We start from the raw sequence: 11,857 nt of genomic DNA, 5'->3' as shown, positions 1-11,857 counted from the left end.
TTTCCCATTACACACACACACACACACACACATATATATATATATATATATGAACAAAGTTACAGCCACGAAGGAAAATTGAAAATGGACGTGTTAAGTACTTTCGTCTTATCATCAAGACATGCACAAAAACTAAATAAACTAAATATTGATAGGAGAGAGGGACTATATAAGTGGTGGGTACAAAGCATAAGGGAATACAAAAATGTCGGGAGGTCACATAACGGTCAACAGATTAAAATCGAAATCTACTTATTGGTATTCCTCTTTATCTTATCCTACCGTTCCTTCTGGAACATATGCATTATGATCGGGTCAAAAGAAAATTATCCTTGACTTGCATTAAGATTAGCCAGCCAAGTTAACTGAATCAAAACTGATTCTAACAAGTTCCTTGACATAGTTTCGTTACAACGTATCAATATTTGGCTTAGCATCCAATGTATTCTGTGGGACGTTTGACTGACCTGTTTTTACTGAGTATTTGTGCTGTGTTAATTTGGTGTTCAATTCTTTACTGGTCTGATTGTAATTTATTTTAATACTTCTTCTAAGGGATTGATTCTTGTTTAGTTTCAGGTAAGTATTATTGTCACTTAACAGTTCTTCTATTTTTGGTAGGCAATTCTTTATCCATAATTATTGCGGTGTTGGACTTATCTGCCTTAGGTATGGTTTTACCCTTTTTCAACTTAGCCACGGCATTTCTATAGCGTGCCGGAAAGTTCATTTCGTATGACAGTTTCATTGCTGAATATATGATCTATTATATATATATATATATATATATATATATATATATATATATATATTTATATCTATCTATATATATATATAATATATATATATATATATATATATATATATATATATATATATATATATATATATATATATATATATATAGATATAAATATATATATATATATATATATATATATATATATATATATATATATATATATATATATATATATCATATATATATATATATATATATCATATCTAATAAAAGGAGCCCATAAAAACACCAAAATATAGAGAGAAAGGTACTATATTTCAGAGACTGCTGTCTCCCTCTTCAGGTAGATGAATGAGAAAAGTTTATGTTGTTGTTGTTTTTGATTAAGCTGACCTTGTGTCAGCACGGGCTCTTGCTCACAGAGCAGCCCGTAATGAAAAGTTTACAGAAAAGGTGGTATTTATACCAAGAGGTCCATCCACAGGCAAGCCAATTTAGGTCACCCCCGCTGATAATCTTCCTTTAATCTTCTTAAGCGTTCGTTGAATGAAAACCTTGTCGATCGCATCTGAAATCCATGCTCCTTTTGAGATGTTCGTTACCTGCTTCTCTCTTATTAAGGCCGATTCCATCATTTGAATCTTGTACCGGCAATTGCTGCTATAAATTACACAGGACAAATTCCAGTTTATTCTATGGTTATGTTCATTTATATGGTTGAAAATAGCTGAGTTCTGTTGTCCTTACCTAACTGACTGTTTGTGTTGTATTAATCTCTGGGGAAGTGATTTACCTGTAAATCCGATGAAAGATTGGTCACAGTCCTGGCATGGGATTTGGTAAACCCCAGTGTCCTTGGGAGATGTCTTTTGTTGGACGTTAATCAGGGATTTGGCTAAGTGCCAGTCTTACATCGGAGAGTGATACAGATCGGGAAATCAGATGAAAGGATTAATTCCTCATATTCATGTAAGTGGATTTTATTATTTCTCCTTAAATTGATTTGATTCTCCTTTTTCGGTAATATATTTGACTTGGGGCATTTTCAGACTTGAAAATGCGATCATATATATATATATATATATATATATATATATATATATATATATATATATATATATATATACGGAAGGGGAAGCGTCAGGCGGTATACATAGCGGGGGAAAAGTGTAAATGGAGACGTCTGTATCATATTGGCGTTTATGCATTGCAACGTTTCAGGGACCAGCCCCACTTTTTAGCTTGAAAATGAGGCCTGCTGGTTGGCTTCGAAACGTTGCAACTTAATAAATATGAGTTCCTTGACCTGTTGGTGTGCTTCCCCTGCCTTCACTGTATATTTACAGTGAAGGCAGGGGAAGCACACCAACAGGTCAAGGAACTCATATTTATTAAGTTGCAAGGTTTCGAAGCCAACCAGCAGGCCTCATTTTCAAGCTAAAAAGTAATAATATCTAATTAGTACAATAAAATTAAGCTACAATATTAAAATACACAATGTAAGGTACAGTAAAACAATCACAGTTAAAAATACAAATAAGGACCAACCGTTGAGTGTGAAGACAGAGGAAGGACTAACGAAAAACGTAAACAGTTCACGAGAGGTAAAGAGGTTTAAACGTGAATGGGTGTTCAGTGAGGGGACTAGTTTTTTAATAAACAATGATTCATTAATTGTTAAAACCTTATGATTGGAAGAGCTGCCCAAAATCTTAAAGTCCTTGTACTGAATAGAATACCTACATTTATCGGTATGATCCCTTATGTTGGAAAATTCGGGATTCGAAAGCTTAGTGCCAGTTCTATAGCTGACAGCTCTATGACTGTCGATTCGGACCTTAAGTAACCTATGTGTCGATCCAATATAGGTTCCTCGATTACATCGAGGACAAATAAATTTGTAAATAACACATGGGGTCATCAATGGATCCAAACGGGCCTTGAAGCTGAAAAGGCTACCGATATTCAGTGGGTTTGTGGGTATAATTTTGGTTTTCATGCTAGGGAGATGACCAGGTATTAATTAAAACGTGGAGTTCCTTATAAAAATTTGTATTGTGAATAAAAGGAAGGCTGGCATAGAAAAGTAATTTAGGAACGTGAGGAGTAGGATGACGTGGAACAAAAATATTATTTAAAGATTTGGAGACATGCTTAAAGAACAACTGGGTGGGAAAGCAGTTGCTGTTAAAATATTTTTGCAAGAACGTGACTTCATTATGAAAAGATTGCCAACTGGAAGACAAAGCAAAGGCTCGGTGAAGCATGGTTAATAAGGCATTAATCTTAAAATCAAGAGAACAAAAATTATAAAACTTTCATCAACTCATTTTACCCTAACATCATATTCACCATTGGACACGAAACCAACAATCAGTTGCATTTTTTAGCTATTTTAATTACACGCTCCTCTCAAGGCTTCTAAACTTCCGATTTTAGAAAAAAAGACATTCACTGGTCTTGGTACAAATTTTTATAGTTTTTGTTCTCTTGATTTTAAGATTAATGCCTTAAACTATTTATGATATTGCATTGAAACTTAAATACCCAAGGACTTTTGTAGATGTGGCATGGAAGAGAGCTAGAAAAACATTTTATTCAACTAATGACAAACTTGAATTTAGTAAGCATATCATTCTAAAATTACCCTATGATGGAAGGTTTATAGAAATTCCTAGAATTTTATAGCTTTTTAACATAAATGTTGTTTTCAGTCATTTTAATGTCATGAGTTTAGTAATAAAAAAATTCTCCTAAAGATCTTCCAGGCTGCATATATGAAATTCCTTGCAAAAAGTGTGATAAAGTCTATTACGGACAAACCGGTAAATCTCTTTCACAACGTCTCAAACAGCACCAATATTTTGTGAGAACTGAACAAATATCGAATGCATTATTCATACATATGAGAGATTTAGATCATCCCATTAACTGGAGTCAAGGAAGAGATTAAATCCCATGTAATGACTCATTTAAAAGGAATAACATTGAATGTTATTTCATCAGGTCAAATAATGGAAGTGTTCTAAATTTAGATCTTGGTTCATTAAACTCGGTGCCTTCATAATGAAAAAAGTTGTAGATAAATATAAACAACAAAAGTTGGACTTTGTATGGCTACATTTTAGTTTCTCTTACGGTTAAATCTATATTTAAGTTTGTGACCGCGTGATATCCGATAATCTTGGATTATCTCCGATTTTTAAACTTTTGACAATTACCCATCTGGTATTCTTGATTCTTTTGTTTACCTGGGAACTTTCTTTCCAACTTTATTTCATTCATTCCTTGAGAACGTCTTAGTAAAGACAAGCGCTTGGATTTCTGCCTATCATTTTCCTGTGATATTTGCTTATTTAATGAAGTCACGTGTATGTGCTGTTATTTTTGTTATTTTGTATATATATATATATATATATATATATATATATATATATATATATATTTATATATATATATAAAGGGATTAATTTATCATATTCATGTGATTGGATTTTATTATTTCTCCTTAAATTGATTTGATTCTCCTTTTTCAGTAATATATTTGACTTGGGGCATTTCCAGGCTTGAAAATGCGATCATTTATTTCCTGTCTTTGGTATTGCTGATGTTGGTCATGCTGTTATAATACATCTGAATGTAGTATGTTTATATATATAAACATATTATACATATACATATATATATATATATATATATATATATATATATATATATATATATATATATTATATATATATATATATATATACAAACATACTATATGTATATATATATATATATATATATATATATATATATATATATATATTACATACATATATATATATATATATAACTATAATATATATATATATATATATATATATATATATATATATAAACATACTACATTCAGATGTATTATAACAGCATGACCAACATCAGCAATACGAAAGACAGGAAAATAAATGATCGCATTTTCAAGTCTGAAAATGCCCCAAGTCAAATATATTACCGAAAAAGGAGAATCAAATCAATTTAAGGAGAAATAATAAAATCCACTTACATGAATATGAGGAATTAATCCTTTCATCTGATTTCCCGATCTGTATCACTCTCCATAATAAATATATCTGAGTGGCTTTTTCTAGTCTGTCCGCCCTGGGTGGGGGCGGGGTAGGTAGGAAATTGGGAGGGTAGGAGAGACATGACACATCCACCCTCCTCCTGCAAACCGTGATTGTCCACCCTGGGGTGGGGGCACAGAGTATGTAGGGGCTCGGGAGGGCATTGGAGATAATACAATCGTGTTATTTCAGCTCCGCTTTTGAGTTCAACGTACGCAGAATAAATAATGACAGGGTTTGGTAATGAGAGCCTTTCAACACGTTATTAGTTATGATTTCATTACGCACGGTGTTTCGAAGGCACTGACCTCAGTTTTATATGAGGTTTAGAAGTCCTCATTTTTATATGAGGTTTAGAAGACCTCATTTTTATATGAGGTTTAGGAGACCTCATTTTTATTTGAAGTTTAGGAGACATGACCAATAGACACAGAGCTATTTCGAACATTTCTTTATCCCGCGGTTCAGAGGAGCCACATGTAAAATTCGCGCAAGTGGGAGGTCACGGTGTTCCATGATTATGTCAAACACATGTGTTGGTAGGAGGAGCAAATGCCTGCTGCTCCACGAACTCACCCGTAAATCTGATGTGTGGTTCGCATTTGGATACAGCAAAGCAACAGAGTCCAGGAAGTCGTCATTCTGTTGTGAGGATCATTCGGTGGTTCGATACGCAATCATGAAGACAGCTTTGTTGTTCCTGGTGCTTCTTCTGTTGGGCATCTGTTCAGCTTTGCTCGGAGCAACAACGTCGAGAAACCGGTATTATGTTAATCTTTCAATTTACTCCATCATTCTGAATTTGTGTTAGTTTCGGTTAGTTATTGAGTTAGTGGTTCGTGGTGATAGAAGGTTTCTGTTTCCTAGGATTAGCAGTTATGACTTGGACCATCGACGGATGGTGTCTTGATCGTTGATGTCTCATTAGTTGTATTTCAATAGAGATCTATTTTGCACTTAGACATTAATTGATCTTTGGTCCCCTTTTCCTGCCGTGGACAACCAGATTCGTTGAACAGCAGAATCACTAATTCGCAGTCAAAGTTTTGCCTCCCTCGCTATTGAACTTCTCCAGAGTTCCCTCTAGAGGTCCTTTATTCCTCCTCCTCCTCCTCCTCAGGCTGATGGGAAGCTCCCTTCAGAGAATATGCAAAACATCAGACGTTCCAGCAAAGATGCAATGCATCTCTGCTTTAACACAATTCTCCTTCCATTTTAATAATTCAATTCTATCTATGCTATTTATTTATCTATTTGTTTGTGGTATCCTCTTTCTGTTTTTCCCTTTACCTTCTGTTTCAATTTCAAGTGAATGGCCTCTGTTGGCTTTTTGTACAGACTCTGTGGCACTTTCATCACAACAATCGGAACACGATCCCTTACCAGGACGTTTTTAAGTAAACAACTGTTTAGGTAGAAGACGACGAAGCGTGCACTTAGATAATTTTACAAATAAATAGTAAAACATCAGTATTTTATATATCTATGATGATTAATTTGAAAATATTCGTTATTGACAAAGTAACTCGATTCTGACTCAAATTTAAGTAATTATTTTTCGGAATTAGAACGTTCTTTCAAGTCCTGTATTATGACGTCACGACATCTTGATTTTCGTACCTATTGTAAATAATTGCTATACTCAACTTTCTTGCAGAACAGTTTACCAGTTATTCATGCAGATTGTTATCAGCTATTCATGTAATTGTTATAATCGTAATGCGCAGATATATCTTTATTATTTACTTTTTGGATATATGAAGATGTATTACTGCCGGATTACCGCCGTAGTGTGATGCAATCGTTTTCGGTCCCTGGGCCTCTGTCTGTTTTTGCACCATAAGAAATTATGGGGCTGAATTTGCAATGACAAGAAAGTCGTTAAAAGAGGAAAGTTAGCATTGAGGGGTATATGTTTTGATTGAGAAAAATACAAATTTATTCAATAGCTAGCTTGTAAAAAATACTTGATTACAAAAAACTTGATTGACAACTAAGCAGCATACCTACTATGGGTTTCAGAGACAGTGTAAGCACGTTTTTGGGCTATACCTATTTCTGTAACGAACACTTGTATCAGAACGAGATTTTGCTATAGTGCATTACACCCAGTGCCGTAATTTATTAGGGTATCGTGAATCACTAATTGTAAAGAATAACGACACTTGTCCTTGTACCAAGAGACAAAAACTCCATTATGCAGAAATGGATACGAAAATGTAAAAAGCTCCACCTACCCTCTACCCCCCCTCCACCACCACCCATTTCCTTCTTCCTTCCTTCGCCTTCCATCTCTCTCTGTTGCCATTCAGTGTGTTCACCCTCCAAACTGGGTATAAGACTTACACAAAACATGGAAATTGGTGAAATTAGGCTATGTATTGGAAGTATATCTACATAAATATTAAAGCAATTTTATCATTATTGCATTACTATGACAACTAGAATTCATGGAAACAGTATATAATAATGTATCGGCATATGTGTGAAGCTCCACTAATGTGGCAACGATGATTTTGCCATTCTTAGCATGCAAACATTAAAGGTTACATTTATTTCTGGCATACAGTTATTAAAGAAAATCAAAATACTAATATAAACTTAAATCAATGAAAAGTGCTAGCAAAAAAAGAAAAAAAAACATAATCCACTTATCCGTAGTCTGTTCCTCAATGGTTTTTGGCAGCCAGATGTACGACAAGGTTAGAAACATTGGATTGTATCTACTTTAGAAATATCTGTAATTTTTCGGGGTAATTTGGTTGCAAAAAAGGGTTAATATACATGAATTAAATTAATATTTTTAAATAACAAAGCAAAGTTGAACTAAATAACGATTAAAGTAAACAATTTAGGGACTAAAATTTTGCAGTGTCGTCATCTGCTAATGGAACTGTGTTTGTGGCGCGCTCTTAGGAACCAGGAACAGCAACTTGTTTAAAGTGCAATGTGGAGTGAATTGAGACCAAATTGTGTATAATAACAATCAAATAAGCACTGTGGAGTTTCAGTTGTGATGGCAGTAAGGATAAAAACCACCGATTACAAGGTAAAAATGAATTCAGTTCAAACCATGACCCCGGGAATAACAAGTTTCATACTTTCACTAATATAGGCAACAAAATGTTGTTTTATTGTGCTGATGTAATGGGAAAAATATTCCTTTAATTATTAGTGATTTATTTAGGAATTGATTCATCATCCTCCTCTAATATCTTTACACTGCTTTTGTAAGTGATTGGAACTGTGAAATGTTTTCGTTTCTGTTGTGGACACGAGTGTGGCAGTGTAGCCAGTCCCTTGTTTTGTTTATCTTTCACTTTGAGTATGGGAGCGCTGCCCTGAATCTTTCGTCTGCATTTTGGTAACACTAACAACACATGTAAGAATCACGAATGCTTTCGTGTGAGGGGTCGTCAACCTGTCCGCTCTTCAATTTGGCTATTTTACCAAATTAATAATACAAATGATTATCTACCCCTTGCAAGGTAAGCTTTTAAAGTTGTAATATTACCATTAGTTAGAACAGATCACTATCGTGAAAGAACAGTAGCAGACGAGAATTCAAGTGCAGAGTTGCCTGCCCAGTCAAACATGTTGCAATGCCTTAACGAGAAAGATTTTCATTCTCGTGAAAGATACTTCACGTTCATTAGTTGTCATGAAATTTTGCTGTGTTAGTTTGAGTTGTAACTTAGTGTTTGACAGGGTTGAAAACATTAAAAAAGCAGTTATAAGTGTTTTGTTTGTATAAAGTTTTTGCAAATACCAGTGCCAAAGTGTACCTCTCATGGAAATTTCCACTGCCGAGCATGATCTTAGACTAGGCTATACAGTAATTTAAGAAGGCCTACCCTAGACTAATCCTGTTTGAATGAGGAATTATGACTATTTTTGATAAGTATAGTTAGGCTATACGTATGTATATAAATTCATGGAAAACTTAATTCATGGACTTAACCTGTACCCTCATTAAACTAACCTAACTTTGTGGCCTATTGTAACCTAGTCAAAAATCAACCATGTAAACTTTGCATAGGCTATCCTTAATGATTTCTGAAGAAGCCTAGGATAGACTATCCTGTTAAAAGGCACCTTAGCCTAATTTTACCTCATTTTAGTTTTAAGTTTTTCTCAGAAATCTTTCAGGTAACCTTATCCATTGACATATATTGTGTACAAGTATTTAGTACTGTGTGGAGTAGGGTATCAAGTGATTTACACCTTATTGTAAATTAATTGATTCCAGGGTTGCTCCATGTTTGATACTTATCCTATTATGAGGAAAGCAATTCCCATAATCTGTAATTGTTAAATTTTTTTGAAGTCTCAGTATAAAGAGTTATTTTTTGTTGTAGTTTTAAACTATGCACTTGTATTGATTTCTGGAAATAAGAATTAAATAAAATGAATATTTCCAGGGATCTAGTCCAGAAATCTAGTCCAGGAGTTCTGAAGACTAGGTAAATTAATCAAGTCCAGGAGACTAGGCTTGGGAGAAATTCGGCATGATGTAATGAGTAATAAAGAAACAAGCTGAATACCAGGAATTTTCTTCAATACCCCTAAAATGGAATTCAGCACTTCAACTACCTCCCAGTGGGAAGACATCACCTGGCCTCATTAGTAGTAAGACCCATACACACAAGGAATATCATGTAATAGCAGGTAGGACAGGCCTACCCTATTTTCCAGGCAGCGTAAACGTCAGTCTTCATACCCACCGTGTCAACTATGACACAGTACCATTCTCCAACCTGTGTCTCCAGGCAAGAAGACTGACAAAAGCGTATATGTATATAATAATATTATTCTCTCGTATCTTAATGTCAGGGCGGGGAAAACCGCCCGTGACACTGATTACAACTGCAATCTTGAGTAAGATTAATAAACGTTACATATATACGCTAACATTGTTCAAATGAGTGCTGGGAAGGATGGGAAAGATGGTGTCCATCCGTGACCAGACCCTTCCATCCACACGGTAGCCGCCATATTGGATTTCAAAACTGCCTTGAAAACATATTTTACGAAGAGCGTCACATGCATATTTTAGTTTGTATGGGGCTTTCATATATCACATTATGTTGATGAAACTTCAATCTTTTGAATGGTATGCTTAGAGTTGTAATTGTATTCATGTTTCACCAATTAAATATCGAGTGAATAAGACCCGTCCAGCGTGATGAGGGTTGGCCGTCCATGATTTTTTACCCTAGTTATCATTATTTGCCACATCCACTACCCAAAGGCCCAACGTCATTTAGCCAACTCGTACCTCCTGTGCCCCCAGTACCCCGCCTTCTGCCCAGTGAACATAAGGCTCTGTGGTGGTTGCGGAATTCAAACGTGGCGGCTTTGTTTACACTTCGCTAAACATTGGTAGTTCGATCTATTGAACTATTCCACAGTGGACTAAACTATGGCAGTTGACGTTTTCCTATGTTATTTTACTTGCTTTACTAGAGTTGAAGGGAATATTTTTTTCGTTCTACTGGAACTAAACTTTAATTTACCTTTGAACTCGTACGTCGACCCGTTGGTACCGTCATGTAGGGTAAAAAACCACTGACTACCAACCCTTATCACGCTGGATGGGTCTTATTCACTCGATATTTAATTGGTGAAACAAGAATACAATTACAACTCTAAGCATACCATTCAAAAGATTGAAGGTTCGTCAACATAATGTTATATATGAAAGCCCCATACAAACTAAAATAAGCATGTGACGCTCTTCGTAAAATAAGTTTTCAAGGCAGTTTTGAAATGACGGCTACCGTGTGGATGGCAGGTTCTGGTCACAGATGGACTTCATCTTTCCCAGCCTTCCCAGCACTCATTTGAACAATATTAGCGCATATATGTAACGTTTATTGATCTTACTCAAGATTGCAGTTGTAATTAGCAAAATAAAACAACATTTTCTTGCCTATATTAGTGAAAGTATGAAACTTGTTATTCCCGGGGTCATGGTTTGAACTGAATTCATTTTTACCTTGTAATCGTTGGTTTTTATCCTTACTGCCATCACAATGGAAACTCCACAGTGCTTATTTGATTGTTATTTTACACAATTTGGTCTTAGTTCACTCCACATTGCACTTTAAACAAGTTGCTGTTCCTGGTTCCTAAGTGCACGCGCCACAAACACAGTTACAAACAGCAGACGACGACACTGCAAAGTTTTATTCCCTAAATTGTTTACTTTACTCGTTATTTAGTTCAACTTTACTTTGTTATTTAAAAATGTTGATTTAATTCATGGCTATTGTCCCTTTTTTGAAACCAAATTACCCCGAAAATTTCAAATATTTCTAAAGTAGATACAATCCAATGTTTCTAACCTTGTCGTACATCTGGCTGCCGAAAACCATAGAGGAACAGACTACGGATAAGTGGATTATAAAGTATTTTTATTTATTTTTTTTTTTTTGCTAGCACTTTTCATTGATTTAAGTATATATTAGTATTTTGATTTTCTTTAATAACTGTATGCCAGAAATAAATGTAACCTTTAATGTTTGCATGCTAAGAATGGCAAAATCATCATTGCCACATTAGTGGAGCTTCACACATATGCCAATGCATTGTTATAAACGGTTTCCATGAATTCTAGTTGTCATAGTAATGCAATAATGATAAAATTGCTTTAATATTTATGTAGATATACTTCCAATACATAGCCTAATTTCACCAATTTCCATGTTTTGTGTAAGTCTTATACCCAGTTTGGAGGGTGAACACATACCGAATGGCAACAGAGAGAGAGAGAGAGAGAGAGAGAGGAAGAAGGAAATGGGTGGTGGTGGAGGGGGGAGAGGGTAGGTGGAGCTTTTTTCTCGTGTTCGTATCCATTTCTGCATAATGGAGTTTTTGTCTCTTGGTACAAGGACAAGTGTCGTTATTCTTTACGATTAGTGATTCACGATACCCTAATAAAGTACGGCACTCGGTGTAATGCACTATAGCAAAATCTCGTTCTGATACGAGTGTTCGTTACAGA

The 11,857-nt window shown here is 34.9% G+C and overlaps 1 long non-coding RNA gene across 1 annotated transcript; it reads left to right on the top strand.

The window, feature by feature from the left end:
• The first annotated feature begins 7,779 nt into the window (after positions 1–7,779).
• Positions 7,780–9,392, top strand: LOC135225528 (uncharacterized). The gene is made up of 2 exons (XR_010317031.1): positions 7,780–8,339; positions 9,273–9,392. It is a non-coding gene; the product is annotated as an uncharacterized LOC135225528 (long non-coding RNA).
• Positions 9,393–11,857: the final 2,465 nt, after the last annotated feature.

Source organism: Macrobrachium nipponense, chromosome 13, assembly GCF_015104395.2.
Source record: "Macrobrachium nipponense isolate FS-2020 chromosome 13, ASM1510439v2, whole genome shotgun sequence".
Taxonomy (NCBI): domain Eukaryota; kingdom Metazoa; phylum Arthropoda; class Malacostraca; order Decapoda; family Palaemonidae; genus Macrobrachium; species Macrobrachium nipponense.
The sequence above is the reverse complement of the archived record's forward strand: the minus strand, read 5'-3'. Positions and strand labels throughout refer to the sequence as shown.